Source organism: Anomaloglossus baeobatrachus, unplaced genomic scaffold (assembly GCF_048569485.1).
Source record: "Anomaloglossus baeobatrachus isolate aAnoBae1 unplaced genomic scaffold, aAnoBae1.hap1 Scaffold_601, whole genome shotgun sequence".
NCBI classification, from domain to species: Eukaryota; Metazoa; Chordata; class Amphibia; order Anura; family Aromobatidae; genus Anomaloglossus; species Anomaloglossus baeobatrachus.
In genome coordinates, this window is record NW_027444966.1 from 70,939 (window position 1) to 89,196 (window position 18,258).

Consider the following 18,258-nt stretch of genomic DNA (forward strand, 5'->3'; position numbering starts at 1 on the left):
TCATTGCAGTGGGCGGCGGCTGCAAAACGCACCATTCTTCTTGTTTTGGCTCTGCAAAGCAGCCTTTTCAAGGGTTGGCTTGGGTGACAAAATGTCTTGTGTAGGCGTGGGTTTGTCTCCCTCTCGCTCTCTCTCCCTAAGATGTGTCCGGCATAGGCCAGGGTGCCACTCGAGGCCCAAACCAATTCTGGTTATCGCTTCTCGGCCTTTTGGCTAAGATCAAGTGTAGTATCTGTTCTTATCAGTTTAATATCTGATACGTCCCCTATCTGGGGACCATATATTAAATGGATTTTTAGAACAGGGAGATGGAAAAAGAGCTTGCTCTGTCCACTCCACGCATTGACCTGGTATTGCAGTACCTCCAGGAACGGTGCACCCCTTCTTAACCCAGTTTCCAAAAGCAGAACTCAATTCACCTGATTCATATTAGCCCGATTTAATGAATTGGAAGAAAGCATACGTCTTCATATGCACCTCAATTTGGCCCATTCACTTTTCACACTTCCTCCTTTTGTTTTTTATCTTTCACACTTTTGACTTTCTTTATTCATCCAAATAGCAAACTCATCACCACTCAACCTGACCAACTCGGCTATGTCCCCGTGCTGCAGTTCTCTGTCTTATCTAGATCATTTGCAATTGAATGGAATAGATCCCTTTTGGACAAAGTGGATTCACCTGCTGCTGCAGTGACCACAGGTGTGATAACATCTAGAATTGGCATCTGGTGCGATCTCTCCGCTTCCACTCCAAAGAAAGTTACCTGTTTATTCCTATCATGCATTGGTTTTTGGGGTTTTCTTTGAGTAATGATGATCTCTTTAGTAGTCTGTTGGCGCCCTCTCCTGGAGGAATAGTTTGCTTGCTCTTGGACATTCTAAAAGAGAGGTCATGATAGACATTGAGCTTCTGAGCTCAATTGGGGACAGTCATGGGTGATGAATGTTTGCAACCTACTGCGAAGCCTCATACCGCAATATAAGGAACGTCAAATACTAAGAAAGGGCGGCCTATGAAAGAATTACTACTTTCAATAAGTACACTTAAACGGCTAATTGGGAATAGAAAAACTGTAAAAAGCCCTCTGAGAAAGCCCCCCTCTAACCTTTGATAGTAAGCTTTTCTGTAGTCTGCCTGTTGATGTATTTTCCGTTTGAACTGTGCACAACATGAAGAGACGGAACACTGGCGGCTTGTCACAATGCCCCCCGATGACATCACAATAGCGCTGCTGCCTAGAAAACAAGCTGCGCAGAAGAAGTTGTTCTTTGGGTGGGAGGGTGGGCTAGTGGAAGGAGGGGGCAATCTCTTTTTTTCCCGGGTGGTAGGGGGATGACAGGAGAAGGGAAGCGGGTGGTGAGAAAGGTACAGAGGGCAGGGTTTGGGGGCTGGGAAGGAAAGGGAAAAGATTAGGGTTTGGGGATGATGAAAGGGCTTTCTACGGGTAAGGATGGCAAAGGGTGGCAGTGACGGAAAGTCAGGCAACCTGTCCTGTCCGTCTTTTTGTATCGTGAATTGGAAAGACTGCAAGGGGGAGGGGAGTTGCTTGCGCCCTAAAGGAGGAGTTATTCAGATTCATTGCAGTGGGCGGCGGCTGCAAAACGCACCATTCTTCTTGTTTTGGCTCTGCAAAGCAGCCTTTTCAAGGGTTGGCTTGGGTGACAAAATGTCTTGTGTAGGCGTGGGTTTGTCTCCCTCTCGCTCTCTCTCCCTAAGATGTGTCCGGCATAGGCCAGGGTGCCACTCGAGGCCCAAACCAATTCTGGTTATCGCTTCTCGGCCTTTTGGCTAAGATCAAGTGTAGTATCTGTTCTTATCAGTTTAATATCTGATACGTCCCCTATCTGGGGACCATATATTAAATGGATTTTTAGAACAGGGAGATGGAAAAAGAGCTTGCTCTGTCCACTCCACGCATTGACCTGGTATTGCAGTACCTCCAGGAACGGTGCACCCCTTCTTAACCCAGTTTCCAAAAGCAGAACTCAATTCACCTGATTCATATTAGCCCGATTTAATGAATTGGAAGAAAGCATACGTCTTCATATGCACCTCAATTTGGCCCATTCACTTTTCACACTTCCTCCTTTTGTTTTTTATCTTTCACACTTTTGACTTTCTTTATTCATCCAAATAGCAAACTCATCACCACTCAACCTGACCAACTCGGCTATGTCCCCGTGCTGCAGTTCTCTGTCTTATCTAGATCATTTGCAATTGAATGGAATAGATCCCTTTTGGACAAAGTGGATTCACCTGCTGCTGCAGTGACCACAGGTGTGATAACATCTAGAATTGGCATCTGGTGCGATCTCTCCGCTTCCACTCCAAAGAAAGTTACCTGTTTATTCCTATCATGCATTGGTTTTTGGGGTTTTCTTTGAGTAATGATGATCTCTTTAGTAGTCTGTTGGCGCCCTCTCCTGGAGGAATAGTTTGCTTGCTCTTGGACATTCTAAAAGAGAGGTCATGATAGACATTGAGCTTCTGAGCTCAATTGGGGACAGTCATGGGTGATGAATGTTTGCAACCTACTGCGAAGCCTCATACCGCAATATAAGGAACGTCAAATACTAAGAAAGGGCGGCCTATGAAAGAATTACTACTTTCAATAAGTACACTTAAACGGCTAATTGGGAATAGAAAAACTGTAAAAAGCCCTCTGAGAAAGCCCCCCTCTAACCTTTGATAGTAAGCTTTTCTGTAGTCTGCCTGTTGATGTATTTTCCGTTTGAACTGTGCACAACATGAAGAGACGGAACACTGGCGGCTTGTCACAATGCCCCCCGATGACATCACAATAGCGCTGCTGCCTAGAAAACAAGCTGCGCAGAAGAAGTTGTTCTTTGGGTGGGAGGGTGGGCTAGTGGAAGGAGGGGGCAATCTCTTTTTTTCCCGGGTGGTAGGGGGATGACAGGAGAAGGGAAGCGGGTGGTGAGAAAGGTACAGAGGGCAGGGTTTGGGGGCTGGGAAGGAAAGGGAAAAGATTAGGGTTTGGGGATGATGAAAGGGCTTTCTACGGGTAAGGATGGCAAAGGGTGGCAGTGACGGAAAGTCAGGCAACCTGTCCTGTCCGTCTTTTTGTATCGTGAATTGGAAAGACTGCAAGGGGGAGGGGAGTTGCTTGCGCCCTAAAGGAGGAGTTATTCAGATTCATTGCAGTGGGCGGCGGCTGCAAAACGCACCATTCTTCTTGTTTTGGCTCTGCAAAGCAGCCTTTTCAAGGGTTGGCTTGGGTGACAAAATGTCTTGTGTAGGCGTGGGTTTGTCTCCCTCTCGCTCTCTCTCCCTAAGATGTGTCCGGCATAGGCCAGGGTGCCACTCGAGGCCCAAACCAATTCTGGTTATCGCTTCTCGGCCTTTTGGCTAAGATCAAGTGTAGTATCTGTTCTTATCAGTTTAATATCTGATACGTCCCCTATCTGGGGACCATATATTAAATGGATTTTTAGAACAGGGAGATGGAAAAAGAGCTTGCTCTGTCCACTCCACGCATTGACCTGGTATTGCAGTACCTCCAGGAACGGTGCACCCCTTCTTAACCCAGTTTCCAAAAGCAGAACTCAATTCACCTGATTCATATTAGCCCGATTTAATGAATTGGAAGAAAGCATACGTCTTCATATGCACCTCAATTTGGCCCATTCACTTTTCACACTTCCTCCTTTTGTTTTTTATCTTTCACACTTTTGACTTTCTTTATTCATCCAAATAGCAAACTCATCACCACTCAACCTGACCAACTCGGCTATGTCCCCGTGCTGCAGTTCTCTGTCTTATCTAGATCATTTGCAATTGAATGGAATAGATCCCTTTTGGACAAAGTGGATTCACCTGCTGCTGCAGTGACCACAGGTGTGATAACATCTAGAATTGGCATCTGGTGCGATCTCTCCGCTTCCACTCCAAAGAAAGTTACCTGTTTATTCCTATCATGCATTGGTTTTTGGGGTTTTCTTTGAGTAATGATGATCTCTTTAGTAGTCTGTTGGCGCCCTCTCCTGGAGGAATAGTTTGCTTGCTCTTGGACATTCTAAAAGAGAGGTCATGATAGACATTGAGCTTCTGAGCTCAATTGGGGACAGTCATGGGTGATGAATGTTTGCAACCTACTGCGAAGCCTCATACCGCAATATAAGGAACGTCAAATACTAAGAAAGGGCGGCCTATGAAAGAATTACTACTTTCAATAAGTACACTTAAACGGCTAATTGGGAATAGAAAAACTGTAAAAAGCCCTCTGAGAAAGCCCCCCTCTAACCTTTGATAGTAAGCTTTTCTGTAGTCTGCCTGTTGATGTATTTTCCGTTTGAACTGTGCACAACATGAAGAGACGGAACACTGGCGGCTTGTCACAATGCCCCCCGATGACATCACAATAGCGCTGCTGCCTAGAAAACAAGCTGCGCAGAAGAAGTTGTTCTTTGGGTGGGAGGGTGGGCTAGTGGAAGGAGGGGGCAATCTCTTTTTTTCCCGGGTGGTAGGGGGATGACAGGAGAAGGGAAGCGGGTGGTGAGAAAGGTACAGAGGGCAGGGTTTGGGGGCTGGGAAGGAAAGGGAAAAGATTAGGGTTTGGGGATGATGAAAGGGCTTTCTACGGGTAAGGATGGCAAAGGGTGGCAGTGACGGAAAGTCAGGCAACCTGTCCTGTCCGTCTTTTTGTATCGTGAATTGGAAAGACTGCAAGGGGGAGGGGAGTTGCTTGCGCCCTAAAGGAGGAGTTATTCAGATTCATTGCAGTGGGCGGCGGCTGCAAAACGCACCATTCTTCTTGTTTTGGCTCTGCAAAGCAGCCTTTTCAAGGGTTGGCTTGGGTGACAAAATGTCTTGTGTAGGCGTGGGTTTGTCTCCCTCTCGCTCTCTCTCCCTAAGATGTGTCCGGCATAGGCCAGGGTGCCACTCGAGGCCCAAACCAATTCTGGTTATCGCTTCTCGGCCTTTTGGCTAAGATCAAGTGTAGTATCTGTTCTTATCAGTTTAATATCTGATACGTCCCCTATCTGGGGACCATATATTAAATGGATTTTTAGAACAGGGAGATGGAAAAAGAGCTTGCTCTGTCCACTCCACGCATTGACCTGGTATTGCAGTACCTCCAGGAACGGTGCACCCCTTCTTAACCCAGTTTCCAAAAGCAGAACTCAATTCACCTGATTCATATTAGCCCGATTTAATGAATTGGAAGAAAGCATACGTCTTCATATGCACCTCAATTTGGCCCATTCACTTTTCACACTTCCTCCTTTTGTTTTTTATCTTTCACACTTTTGACTTTCTTTATTCATCCAAATAGCAAACTCATCACCACTCAACCTGACCAACTCGGCTATGTCCCCGTGCTGCAGTTCTCTGTCTTATCTAGATCATTTGCAATTGAATGGAATAGATCCCTTTTGGACAAAGTGGATTCACCTGCTGCTGCAGTGACCACAGGTGTGATAACATCTAGAATTGGCATCTGGTGCGATCTCTCCGCTTCCACTCCAAAGAAAGTTACCTGTTTATTCCTATCATGCATTGGTTTTTGGGGTTTTCTTTGAGTAATGATGATCTCTTTAGTAGTCTGTTGGCGCCCTCTCCTGGAGGAATAGTTTGCTTGCTCTTGGACATTCTAAAAGAGAGGTCATGATAGACATTGAGCTTCTGAGCTCAATTGGGGACAGTCATGGGTGATGAATGTTTGCAACCTACTGCGAAGCCTCATACCGCAATATAAGGAACGTCAAATACTAAGAAAGGGCGGCCTATGAAAGAATTACTACTTTCAATAAGTACACTTAAACGGCTAATTGGGAATAGAAAAACTGTAAAAAGCCCTCTGAGAAAGCCCCCCTCTAACCTTTGATAGTAAGCTTTTCTGTAGTCTGCCTGTTGATGTATTTTCCGTTTGAACTGTGCACAACATGAAGAGACGGAACACTGGCGGCTTGTCACAATGCCCCCCGATGACATCACAATAGCGCTGCTGCCTAGAAAACAAGCTGCGCAGAAGAAGTTGTTCTTTGGGTGGGAGGGTGGGCTAGTGGAAGGAGGGGGCAATCTCTTTTTTTCCCGGGTGGTAGGGGGATGACAGGAGAAGGGAAGCGGGTGGTGAGAAAGGTACAGAGGGCAGGGTTTGGGGGCTGGGAAGGAAAGGGAAAAGATTAGGGTTTGGGGATGATGAAAGGGCTTTCTACGGGTAAGGATGGCAAAGGGTGGCAGTGACGGAAAGTCAGGCAACCTGTCCTGTCCGTCTTTTTGTATCGTGAATTGGAAAGACTGCAAGGGGGAGGGGAGTTGCTTGCGCCCTAAAGGAGGAGTTATTCAGATTCATTGCAGTGGGCGGCGGCTGCAAAACGCACCATTCTTCTTGTTTTGGCTCTGCAAAGCAGCCTTTTCAAGGGTTGGCTTGGGTGACAAAATGTCTTGTGTAGGCGTGGGTTTGTCTCCCTCTCGCTCTCTCTCCCTAAGATGTGTCCGGCATAGGCCAGGGTGCCACTCGAGGCCCAAACCAATTCTGGTTATCGCTTCTCGGCCTTTTGGCTAAGATCAAGTGTAGTATCTGTTCTTATCAGTTTAATATCTGATACGTCCCCTATCTGGGGACCATATATTAAATGGATTTTTAGAACAGGGAGATGGAAAAAGAGCTTGCTCTGTCCACTCCACGCATTGACCTGGTATTGCAGTACCTCCAGGAACGGTGCACCCCTTCTTAACCCAGTTTCCAAAAGCAGAACTCAATTCACCTGATTCATATTAGCCCGATTTAATGAATTGGAAGAAAGCATACGTCTTCATATGCACCTCAATTTGGCCCATTCACTTTTCACACTTCCTCCTTTTGTTTTTTATCTTTCACACTTTTGACTTTCTTTATTCATCCAAATAGCAAACTCATCACCACTCAACCTGACCAACTCGGCTATGTCCCCGTGCTGCAGTTCTCTGTCTTATCTAGATCATTTGCAATTGAATGGAATAGATCCCTTTTGGACAAAGTGGATTCACCTGCTGCTGCAGTGACCACAGGTGTGATAACATCTAGAATTGGCATCTGGTGCGATCTCTCCGCTTCCACTCCAAAGAAAGTTACCTGTTTATTCCTATCATGCATTGGTTTTTGGGGTTTTCTTTGAGTAATGATGATCTCTTTAGTAGTCTGTTGGCGCCCTCTCCTGGAGGAATAGTTTGCTTGCTCTTGGACATTCTAAAAGAGAGGTCATGATAGACATTGAGCTTCTGAGCTCAATTGGGGACAGTCATGGGTGATGAATGTTTGCAACCTACTGCGAAGCCTCATACCGCAATATAAGGAACGTCAAATACTAAGAAAGGGCGGCCTATGAAAGAATTACTACTTTCAATAAGTACACTTAAACGGCTAATTGGGAATAGAAAAACTGTAAAAAGCCCTCTGAGAAAGCCCCCCTCTAACCTTTGATAGTAAGCTTTTCTGTAGTCTGCCTGTTGATGTATTTTCCGTTTGAACTGTGCACAACATGAAGAGACGGAACACTGGCGGCTTGTCACAATGCCCCCCGATGACATCACAATAGCGCTGCTGCCTAGAAAACAAGCTGCGCAGAAGAAGTTGTTCTTTGGGTGGGAGGGTGGGCTAGTGGAAGGAGGGGGCAATCTCTTTTTTTCCCGGGTGGTAGGGGGATGACAGGAGAAGGGAAGCGGGTGGTGAGAAAGGTACAGAGGGCAGGGTTTGGGGGCTGGGAAGGAAAGGGAAAAGATTAGGGTTTGGGGATGATGAAAGGGCTTTCTACGGGTAAGGATGGCAAAGGGTGGCAGTGACGGAAAGTCAGGCAACCTGTCCTGTCCGTCTTTTTGTATCGTGAATTGGAAAGACTGCAAGGGGGAGGGGAGTTGCTTGCGCCCTAAAGGAGGAGTTATTCAGATTCATTGCAGTGGGCGGCGGCTGCAAAACGCACCATTCTTCTTGTTTTGGCTCTGCAAAGCAGCCTTTTCAAGGGTTGGCTTGGGTGACAAAATGTCTTGTGTAGGCGTGGGTTTGTCTCCCTCTCGCTCTCTCTCCCTAAGATGTGTCCGGCATAGGCCAGGGTGCCACTCGAGGCCCAAACCAATTCTGGTTATCGCTTCTCGGCCTTTTGGCTAAGATCAAGTGTAGTATCTGTTCTTATCAGTTTAATATCTGATACGTCCCCTATCTGGGGACCATATATTAAATGGATTTTTAGAACAGGGAGATGGAAAAAGAGCTTGCTCTGTCCACTCCACGCATTGACCTGGTATTGCAGTACCTCCAGGAACGGTGCACCCCTTCTTAACCCAGTTTCCAAAAGCAGAACTCAATTCACCTGATTCATATTAGCCCGATTTAATGAATTGGAAGAAAGCATACGTCTTCATATGCACCTCAATTTGGCCCATTCACTTTTCACACTTCCTCCTTTTGTTTTTTATCTTTCACACTTTTGACTTTCTTTATTCATCCAAATAGCAAACTCATCACCACTCAACCTGACCAACTCGGCTATGTCCCCGTGCTGCAGTTCTCTGTCTTATCTAGATCATTTGCAATTGAATGGAATAGATCCCTTTTGGACAAAGTGGATTCACCTGCTGCTGCAGTGACCACAGGTGTGATAACATCTAGAATTGGCATCTGGTGCGATCTCTCCGCTTCCACTCCAAAGAAAGTTACCTGTTTATTCCTATCATGCATTGGTTTTTGGGGTTTTCTTTGAGTAATGATGATCTCTTTAGTAGTCTGTTGGCGCCCTCTCCTGGAGGAATAGTTTGCTTGCTCTTGGACATTCTAAAAGAGAGGTCATGATAGACATTGAGCTTCTGAGCTCAATTGGGGACAGTCATGGGTGATGAATGTTTGCAACCTACTGCGAAGCCTCATACCGCAATATAAGGAACGTCAAATACTAAGAAAGGGCGGCCTATGAAAGAATTACTACTTTCAATAAGTACACTTAAACGGCTAATTGGGAATAGAAAAACTGTAAAAAGCCCTCTGAGAAAGCCCCCCTCTAACCTTTGATAGTAAGCTTTTCTGTAGTCTGCCTGTTGATGTATTTTCCGTTTGAACTGTGCACAACATGAAGAGACGGAACACTGGCGGCTTGTCACAATGCCCCCCGATGACATCACAATAGCGCTGCTGCCTAGAAAACAAGCTGCGCAGAAGAAGTTGTTCTTTGGGTGGGAGGGTGGGCTAGTGGAAGGAGGGGGCAATCTCTTTTTTTCCCGGGTGGTAGGGGGATGACAGGAGAAGGGAAGCGGGTGGTGAGAAAGGTACAGAGGGCAGGGTTTGGGGGCTGGGAAGGAAAGGGAAAAGATTAGGGTTTGGGGATGATGAAAGGGCTTTCTACGGGTAAGGATGGCAAAGGGTGGCAGTGACGGAAAGTCAGGCAACCTGTCCTGTCCGTCTTTTTGTATCGTGAATTGGAAAGACTGCAAGGGGGAGGGGAGTTGCTTGCGCCCTAAAGGAGGAGTTATTCAGATTCATTGCAGTGGGCGGCGGCTGCAAAACGCACCATTCTTCTTGTTTTGGCTCTGCAAAGCAGCCTTTTCAAGGGTTGGCTTGGGTGACAAAATGTCTTGTGTAGGCGTGGGTTTGTCTCCCTCTCGCTCTCTCTCCCTAAGATGTGTCCGGCATAGGCCAGGGTGCCACTCGAGGCCCAAACCAATTCTGGTTATCGCTTCTCGGCCTTTTGGCTAAGATCAAGTGTAGTATCTGTTCTTATCAGTTTAATATCTGATACGTCCCCTATCTGGGGACCATATATTAAATGGATTTTTAGAACAGGGAGATGGAAAAAGAGCTTGCTCTGTCCACTCCACGCATTGACCTGGTATTGCAGTACCTCCAGGAACGGTGCACCCCTTCTTAACCCAGTTTCCAAAAGCAGAACTCAATTCACCTGATTCATATTAGCCCGATTTAATGAATTGGAAGAAAGCATACGTCTTCATATGCACCTCAATTTGGCCCATTCACTTTTCACACTTCCTCCTTTTGTTTTTTATCTTTCACACTTTTGACTTTCTTTATTCATCCAAATAGCAAACTCATCACCACTCAACCTGACCAACTCGGCTATGTCCCCGTGCTGCAGTTCTCTGTCTTATCTAGATCATTTGCAATTGAATGGAATAGATCCCTTTTGGACAAAGTGGATTCACCTGCTGCTGCAGTGACCACAGGTGTGATAACATCTAGAATTGGCATCTGGTGCGATCTCTCCGCTTCCACTCCAAAGAAAGTTACCTGTTTATTCCTATCATGCATTGGTTTTTGGGGTTTTCTTTGAGTAATGATGATCTCTTTAGTAGTCTGTTGGCGCCCTCTCCTGGAGGAATAGTTTGCTTGCTCTTGGACATTCTAAAAGAGAGGTCATGATAGACATTGAGCTTCTGAGCTCAATTGGGGACAGTCATGGGTGATGAATGTTTGCAACCTACTGCGAAGCCTCATACCGCAATATAAGGAACGTCAAATACTAAGAAAGGGCGGCCTATGAAAGAATTACTACTTTCAATAAGTACACTTAAACGGCTAATTGGGAATAGAAAAACTGTAAAAAGCCCTCTGAGAAAGCCCCCCTCTAACCTTTGATAGTAAGCTTTTCTGTAGTCTGCCTGTTGATGTATTTTCCGTTTGAACTGTGCACAACATGAAGAGACGGAACACTGGCGGCTTGTCACAATGCCCCCCGATGACATCACAATAGCGCTGCTGCCTAGAAAACAAGCTGCGCAGAAGAAGTTGTTCTTTGGGTGGGAGGGTGGGCTAGTGGAAGGAGGGGGCAATCTCTTTTTTTCCCGGGTGGTAGGGGGATGACAGGAGAAGGGAAGCGGGTGGTGAGAAAGGTACAGAGGGCAGGGTTTGGGGGCTGGGAAGGAAAGGGAAAAGATTAGGGTTTGGGGATGATGAAAGGGCTTTCTACGGGTAAGGATGGCAAAGGGTGGCAGTGACGGAAAGTCAGGCAACCTGTCCTGTCCGTCTTTTTGTATCGTGAATTGGAAAGACTGCAAGGGGGAGGGGAGTTGCTTGCGCCCTAAAGGAGGAGTTATTCAGATTCATTGCAGTGGGCGGCGGCTGCAAAACGCACCATTCTTCTTGTTTTGGCTCTGCAAAGCAGCCTTTTCAAGGGTTGGCTTGGGTGACAAAATGTCTTGTGTAGGCGTGGGTTTGTCTCCCTCTCGCTCTCTCTCCCTAAGATGTGTCCGGCATAGGCCAGGGTGCCACTCGAGGCCCAAACCAATTCTGGTTATCGCTTCTCGGCCTTTTGGCTAAGATCAAGTGTAGTATCTGTTCTTATCAGTTTAATATCTGATACGTCCCCTATCTGGGGACCATATATTAAATGGATTTTTAGAACAGGGAGATGGAAAAAGAGCTTGCTCTGTCCACTCCACGCATTGACCTGGTATTGCAGTACCTCCAGGAACGGTGCACCCCTTCTTAACCCAGTTTCCAAAAGCAGAACTCAATTCACCTGATTCATATTAGCCCGATTTAATGAATTGGAAGAAAGCATACGTCTTCATATGCACCTCAATTTGGCCCATTCACTTTTCACACTTCCTCCTTTTGTTTTTTATCTTTCACACTTTTGACTTTCTTTATTCATCCAAATAGCAAACTCATCACCACTCAACCTGACCAACTCGGCTATGTCCCCGTGCTGCAGTTCTCTGTCTTATCTAGATCATTTGCAATTGAATGGAATAGATCCCTTTTGGACAAAGTGGATTCACCTGCTGCTGCAGTGACCACAGGTGTGATAACATCTAGAATTGGCATCTGGTGCGATCTCTCCGCTTCCACTCCAAAGAAAGTTACCTGTTTATTCCTATCATGCATTGGTTTTTGGGGTTTTCTTTGAGTAATGATGATCTCTTTAGTAGTCTGTTGGCGCCCTCTCCTGGAGGAATAGTTTGCTTGCTCTTGGACATTCTAAAAGAGAGGTCATGATAGACATTGAGCTTCTGAGCTCAATTGGGGACAGTCATGGGTGATGAATGTTTGCAACCTACTGCGAAGCCTCATACCGCAATATAAGGAACGTCAAATACTAAGAAAGGGCGGCCTATGAAAGAATTACTACTTTCAATAAGTACACTTAAACGGCTAATTGGGAATAGAAAAACTGTAAAAAGCCCTCTGAGAAAGCCCCCCTCTAACCTTTGATAGTAAGCTTTTCTGTAGTCTGCCTGTTGATGTATTTTCCGTTTGAACTGTGCACAACATGAAGAGACGGAACACTGGCGGCTTGTCACAATGCCCCCCGATGACATCACAATAGCGCTGCTGCCTAGAAAACAAGCTGCGCAGAAGAAGTTGTTCTTTGGGTGGGAGGGTGGGCTAGTGGAAGGAGGGGGCAATCTCTTTTTTTCCCGGGTGGTAGGGGGATGACAGGAGAAGGGAAGCGGGTGGTGAGAAAGGTACAGAGGGCAGGGTTTGGGGGCTGGGAAGGAAAGGGAAAAGATTAGGGTTTGGGGATGATGAAAGGGCTTTCTACGGGTAAGGATGGCAAAGGGTGGCAGTGACGGAAAGTCAGGCAACCTGTCCTGTCCGTCTTTTTGTATCGTGAATTGGAAAGACTGCAAGGGGGAGGGGAGTTGCTTGCGCCCTAAAGGAGGAGTTATTCAGATTCATTGCAGTGGGCGGCGGCTGCAAAACGCACCATTCTTCTTGTTTTGGCTCTGCAAAGCAGCCTTTTCAAGGGTTGGCTTGGGTGACAAAATGTCTTGTGTAGGCGTGGGTTTGTCTCCCTCTCGCTCTCTCTCCCTAAGATGTGTCCGGCATAGGCCAGGGTGCCACTCGAGGCCCAAACCAATTCTGGTTATCGCTTCTCGGCCTTTTGGCTAAGATCAAGTGTAGTATCTGTTCTTATCAGAACAAACTGAGCTAGCTACACTTGACGAGATACGATCAGGGAGACGAGCTCCAAAGCCCAGCCGAGACCGGAAGAGGGAGATCGGACGGAAGAAGAGCTTGGCAGAAAGAAGCAAGAAGACGAAGGCTCGGAGAAGACTTGGGGAGACCAGAGGAACTTCGAGGAGGAACACAGCGGGAGAAGACACCCGGAGAAGAATCCAAGATCCAGCTCCGGGAACTCAAGCAGGAACCAGCCATGGCAAGCAAGCCAGAGAAGGCAGCCAAGAAGGCTCAGGACCCAGGGACCTCCAGGAAGGCTCATCCAGAGGCTTCTTCGGCCCAAGAGGCCCCTACCTCCGACGCCAGCCAGCCGGAGGGAGCCCGGACGCCGCCTGAAAAGGCTCCAACCCTGGAGCCTTGGATGCGGCAGACGGTCGCCCTGAAGCTAAAGGCGGTGGATGGTAGGTTGCCGGACATGTCCAGCGACGTGTTCTGCAAGAAGATGATTCTGGATCAGGGCTTCTCCAGGGCGGAAACCCTGAGTGTCCAGACCTTCATGACTGGCATTTTTCTGGTAACCTTTGCCACGGTGAATGCCTGCAGGAGATACTGGGAGGCGATGAACGCAGCGATGCCGGACTCCCCTTTTCATTCTTTTTTAGGATCCTGTCCTATACAGAGGGATGAGAAGAGGATCACGGTCTCCATGCGGAACCCGCACACCCCAGGAAGAGACATCTCCACGTTCCTGGGACGTCTCTGCACAGTGGTGAGGGAGCCATCCCACATCCTTAACGGCAACGGATTCTGGACGGGTAAGTGGTCAGTAACCGTTCGACTCTACAGGGAACCAGCATCCGAGGATGGTCTCCAGCACCTGCCCCCGACATTCTCTCTGGGAAACTCCTTTGGTCTCATCTACTACCCGGACATGCCACACAACTGCAGGAAATGTGGCGGGAAAGGGCATTCGATGAAGACCTGCAAGGAGGACGCCTGCAGGGTTTGCCGGGTGACAGGACACAGCTCCAAGGACTGCCCAAAGAAGAAGACTTGCAACCTATGTGGACAGGCGGACCACCTTTACAAGGACTGCCCACAGCGGGAGAAATCCTGGGCAAGGGTTGCCGCGGCGACCCAGTATCGGGTAGTCACAGCCTCGTCGACCAAGGCAGCTACGACCAAGGCCACAGAGGCCAAGGACAAGGCGGCCAAGAACCCGGCGACCGTGGCTCCAGCCGATGCCCCAGCAGCCACGGAGTCCAGGGAAAAGAAGGGTAAGAAAACTGTTGCCCCCTCCCTGGTCCCCCCCCCTGTCACCCCTGTCCAAACCCCTCCCCCCCCGGCCAACCCTACTGAGGATTCCACTACCTCCACCTCATTTCCCTACTCCTCAGTTGGTCTCCTCACCCCCCCCCCAAAGCCCACTCTCCCTCCCCAGACCATGAGAGCAGAGGGCCTCAGCACTCTTGCACTTTTCACCGAGGAGGATTTTCCAGCTCTTGTCTCCTCAGGTACAGGCCAAAGGAAAAGGAAGGTGGAAGATAGTCCTGTCGCAGAACCTTCCAAGCTGTTCATTGTGGACCTTAACCCACCCCAGGAAGAGGAGGATGGCCTCCTCCCAGAACCGGACGTGTTGGAGCAGATGGTGGAGTCCCTTGTGGCCGAAGAAGAAATGGAGGAGTCGGAAGCCACTGAGGCACCATCCCTGCTTGATCAGCTAGCAGAAGAGGGTCTGCTGGAGATACCCTTACCAGCAGGTGCCAAAGAGGAAGAACCGCCCGACCGGAGTGGTAACTAAGGCACACCGCCTGCTCTAACTTTCTCTTTCCTCCAATGACTGCTAACATTAACATCTTTTCCATTAATGTTAGGAGCATCAGAGACAAGTTCCGACGTCAGACAATTTTTGCGTTCCTTAACACTCAGTCTAGTGATGTATTTTTCCTGCAGGAATGCTCCCTTCCCTCCTCTAGGTCCTTCAACCATCTGGCCAGGGAGTGGACCCATGGCCCATCCTACTGGTCTGGCGGGGGCGACTGTAGGTCCGCGGGGGTCGCCGTGCTGATCAGGGGAAGCGCCTTCACATTGGACTCTGTTCAGGAAATCGTCTGCGGCAGGTTACTGCTCGTGGATGGCACCTGGGCGGGAGAACCTGTCAGGTTCATCAATGTGTATGCTTCTCCTGTGAAGAGCGATCGACTGGAGCTCCTCCAAGCCCTGCGCCCTCAGCTCGCTACCGCCAGGACGGTAGTGATGGCCGGGGATTTCAACTGCCCGATTGAGGAGGATGGACGCAGTTCTGGAACGGCTGCCAAGTTGGACGTCACATCCAAACTGCTCATTGAGATGGTGACCGAAGCCTCTCTTGTGGACGTTGTTGGCTCCATCGGACACGGATCCGTGAACTATTCATGGTGCCGATCCGATGGCTCGCTGCGTTCCAGGATTGACTTTGTGTTTCCCTCTCGGGCGGTTGGGCGGAGTGGGCACTCGATGGTCCCCTGCTTCTTCTCTGACCACAGAGCCATTCACTTTCAAGGTGTGCTGGGCCATGGCTTCCCCATTGGCCCGGGCTCCTGGAAGCTGAACTGCTCTCTGCTGGAAAAGGGTGAGATTCTGGAGGAGCTTAGAGCTGCCTACTCCACGTGGCGGGCCTACAAGGCGGGCTTCCAGTCTGTTTCTGACTGGTGGGAATACGTTAAACTCGAGTTCCGTTTCTTCTTTCAGGCAAAGAGTCAACAACAGGCGTGTCTGAAGAGGAGGGACTTCAGGAGACTCCAGCGTGAGCTGCGTTCCCTGCAGGACCTTCTTCGATGCGGCTGGGACGTGAGAGAGGAGCTGGAGGAGACTAAGAGGAGCCTGAAAAGGCACTTCGAGGAGGAGTCCGAGCGAATTGTCTTCCGTTCCAAAGTGGAGAACCTGGAGAAGGGTGAGAAATGTAACTCGTTCTTTTTCAGGAAACTCCACGCCGGTCACACGCCCATGAATGAACTACGAGACGAGAGTGGAAACATGCGACGCGGGAAAGAGAACGTGATGAAGGTCGTCAGCGACTTCTACAGCGAACTCTACGCCCGCAAGACTACTGACCCCGAGGCCGCCGATAAGTTCCTGTCAGGTATCACTAACCATCTTGACCCTGCAGACGCGGCGGCCATGGATGTTCCTCTGACGGTGGACGAGCTGCTCTCGGCCGCCAAATCCTTTAGTTCTGGCAGGACACCGGGCAGTGACGGCCTCCCAGCAGAGCTCTATGTAGCGCTGGGAGACCTAATCTGTCCGGACCTGTTAGGGCTGTATGAGGAGATGGTGCTGGAGGGCAGAATGCCTCCATCTCTGAGGGAAGGAATGGTCACGATCCTGTACAAGCGTAAAGGAGAGAGGTGCGACCTGAAGAATTGGCGTCCCATCACCCTTCTGAACGTCGACTACAAGATCCTGGCCAAGACGATGGCAACGAGATTGAAGACTGTTATCGGACGGATCATCCACCCGGATCAGACCTGCGGCATCCCCGGACGTCGCATCGCAGACAGCCTGGCTCTCATGCGGGACACGGTCGAGTACATCAAAGCCCGCCGGGTGCACGCAGCCCTGATCTCGTTGGATCAGGAAAAGGCCTTCGACCGTGTTTCCCATGAGTTCCTGGGCAAAGCTCTGCACAGGTTAGGTTTGGGTAACATGTTTTGCTTGTATGTCCAACTAATGTATTTTGATATTCACAGCTCGGTGTTGGTGAACGGCTGGAAGACTGACCCCTTCCCGGTCCTCTCAGGGGTCAGACAAGGCTGTCCTCTGTCACCTCTTCTTTTTGTTTGTGTTATAGAACTCTTTGCAGAGGCTATCCGGCGGAATGGAGAGATCAGAGGGATCACCGCACCAGGACCAGAACGCTTCGAGGTCAAGTGCTCGCTCTACATGGACGACGTGACTGTCTTCTGCGTGGACCGGCGCTCAGTCGACACCCTCGTCCAGACCTGTGAGACCTTCGGACGGGCTTCGGGAGCCAAAGTCAACTGCGGGAAGTCGGAAGCCATGCTCTTCGGGGACTGGCAGCCGGCCTCTTCCGCCCCCTTCCCTTTCAGCATCCAGCCGGATTTCATCAAGGTTCTTGGAGTCTGGTTCGGGAAGGAAGGAGCAGCCCTCAAGTCCTGGGAGGAACGCTTGACCAAGATCACCCAACGGATCGGTCTGTGGAGCCTCAGACGCCTCACCTGTGAGGGCAAAGCACTGGTCCTGCGTAACGAGGTACTGCCCGTGCTGCAGTACACGGCCCAGGCCTGGCCCCCCCTTGCCACCGTGTGCAGGGCCATTACCAGGACGGTGTTTCGTTTTGTCTGGGGATCCAAGATGGACAGAGTAAAGCGGAGCATCATGTACAAGGATCCTCGCAAGGGTGGGAAGGGCGTACCCGATATCCCCACCCTCCTGCGATCCTCCTTCGTATGTGACTGCGTTCGCCGAACTCTGCGAGTCAAGAGAGGTTCCGCGGGTGGGTCCATGTCTCGCTTCTTCCTGCTCCCCCTTTGGAGACGGTTAGGCTGGGACAAGTGGGACAGCTCCTTCCCCTACAACTGGACGGCGCCATGGTTCTACGGAGACGTGGTTCGGTTTGTGAGGGAACACCAACTGGAGGGACTCAAGCCTGATTTGTGGAAGCCAAAGACTATCCACAAACTCATCAGAGCCAAGGACGAAATGGAGAACATTCCAGGACTTCATCACGACACACTGGAGACTGTTTGGACAAACGTGTCATCGGCTGGATTGACCAACGGGCACAAGGACTTGTCATGGATGGCGATACAGGGCGGACTGCCCGTCCGGTCATTCATGCACGCCCGGAACCTGTGCAAAACCCGGTACTGCCCAAGGTGCCCCTTCGTGGAGGAAACATCGCTGCACGCCTTTTGGGACTGCCGTTTCGCACAGCGCCTGTTGGTTGCCCTGGAGGATGACCTGAGGAACTCCGTCCCCAGAGAGAGCCTATCGTACCATTCCGTACTTTATGGACTCTTCCCTGGGACTCACACCGTTGGAGCCATCCAGGAGGCTTGGCGCCTTATGAACTGCTTTAAGGACGCTATTTGGGTCGCCAGGAACCGGCTCATCTTGAAGAGGGAGAGGATGTCTATCCAGGATTGCCGCAGGCTGATCCACAGCCTGCTCAGAGACTATTCCATCATGGACAGTCCGGACGACAGCGCCGAGGAGGAGGTTTAGACCTCTTCCATGCCCCCTCCCTCCTTTTCCCGTTATGTGCGTCTTTCAATAAAGCTTCGGGCCTGTGATTTCCCCACCCTATCCCCCTTTTCCCCTACCCCCATCCCCCAATCGCCGGTTCGTCGTTATTTATTGTCTAACTTTTTCTTTCAGCTTGAGTGTTATGGATAAGCATAGGAGTG

At 49.4% G+C, this 18,258-nt stretch overlaps 8 non-coding genes and 1 pseudogene across 8 annotated transcripts; all 9 read left to right on the forward strand.

The window, feature by feature from the left end:
• Nucleotides 1-193: 193 nt before the first annotated feature.
• On the forward strand, nucleotides 194-384 carry LOC142285630 (U2 spliceosomal RNA). Its single transcript, XR_012746991.1, has one exon. It is a non-coding gene; the product is annotated as a U2 spliceosomal RNA (small nuclear RNA).
• Nucleotides 385-1,771: 1,387 nt separating this feature from the next.
• Nucleotides 1,772-1,962, forward strand: LOC142285632 (U2 spliceosomal RNA). Its single transcript, XR_012746992.1, has one exon. It is a non-coding gene; the product is annotated as a U2 spliceosomal RNA (small nuclear RNA).
• A 1,387-nt stretch (nucleotides 1,963-3,349) lies between these two features.
• Nucleotides 3,350-3,540, forward strand: LOC142285633 (U2 spliceosomal RNA). The gene has a single exon (XR_012746993.1). It is a non-coding gene; the product is annotated as a U2 spliceosomal RNA (small nuclear RNA).
• A 1,387-nt stretch (nucleotides 3,541-4,927) lies between these two features.
• On the forward strand, nucleotides 4,928-5,118 carry LOC142285634 (U2 spliceosomal RNA). The gene has a single exon (XR_012746994.1). It is a non-coding gene; the product is annotated as a U2 spliceosomal RNA (small nuclear RNA).
• A 1,387-nt stretch (nucleotides 5,119-6,505) lies between these two features.
• Nucleotides 6,506-6,696, forward strand: LOC142285635 (U2 spliceosomal RNA). The gene has a single exon (XR_012746995.1). It is a non-coding gene; the product is annotated as a U2 spliceosomal RNA (small nuclear RNA).
• A 1,387-nt stretch (nucleotides 6,697-8,083) lies between these two features.
• On the forward strand, nucleotides 8,084-8,274 carry LOC142285637 (U2 spliceosomal RNA). The gene has a single exon (XR_012746997.1). It is a non-coding gene; the product is annotated as a U2 spliceosomal RNA (small nuclear RNA).
• Nucleotides 8,275-9,661: 1,387 nt separating this feature from the next.
• Nucleotides 9,662-9,852, forward strand: LOC142285638 (U2 spliceosomal RNA). The gene has a single exon (XR_012746998.1). It is a non-coding gene; the product is annotated as a U2 spliceosomal RNA (small nuclear RNA).
• Nucleotides 9,853-11,239: 1,387 nt separating this feature from the next.
• LOC142285639 (U2 spliceosomal RNA) lies at nucleotides 11,240-11,430 on the forward strand. The gene has a single exon (XR_012746999.1). It is a non-coding gene; the product is annotated as a U2 spliceosomal RNA (small nuclear RNA).
• A 1,387-nt stretch (nucleotides 11,431-12,817) lies between these two features.
• Nucleotides 12,818-12,922, forward strand: LOC142285597 (U2 spliceosomal RNA; annotated as a pseudogene).
• The last annotated feature ends 5,336 nt before the right edge of the window (nucleotides 12,923-18,258 follow it).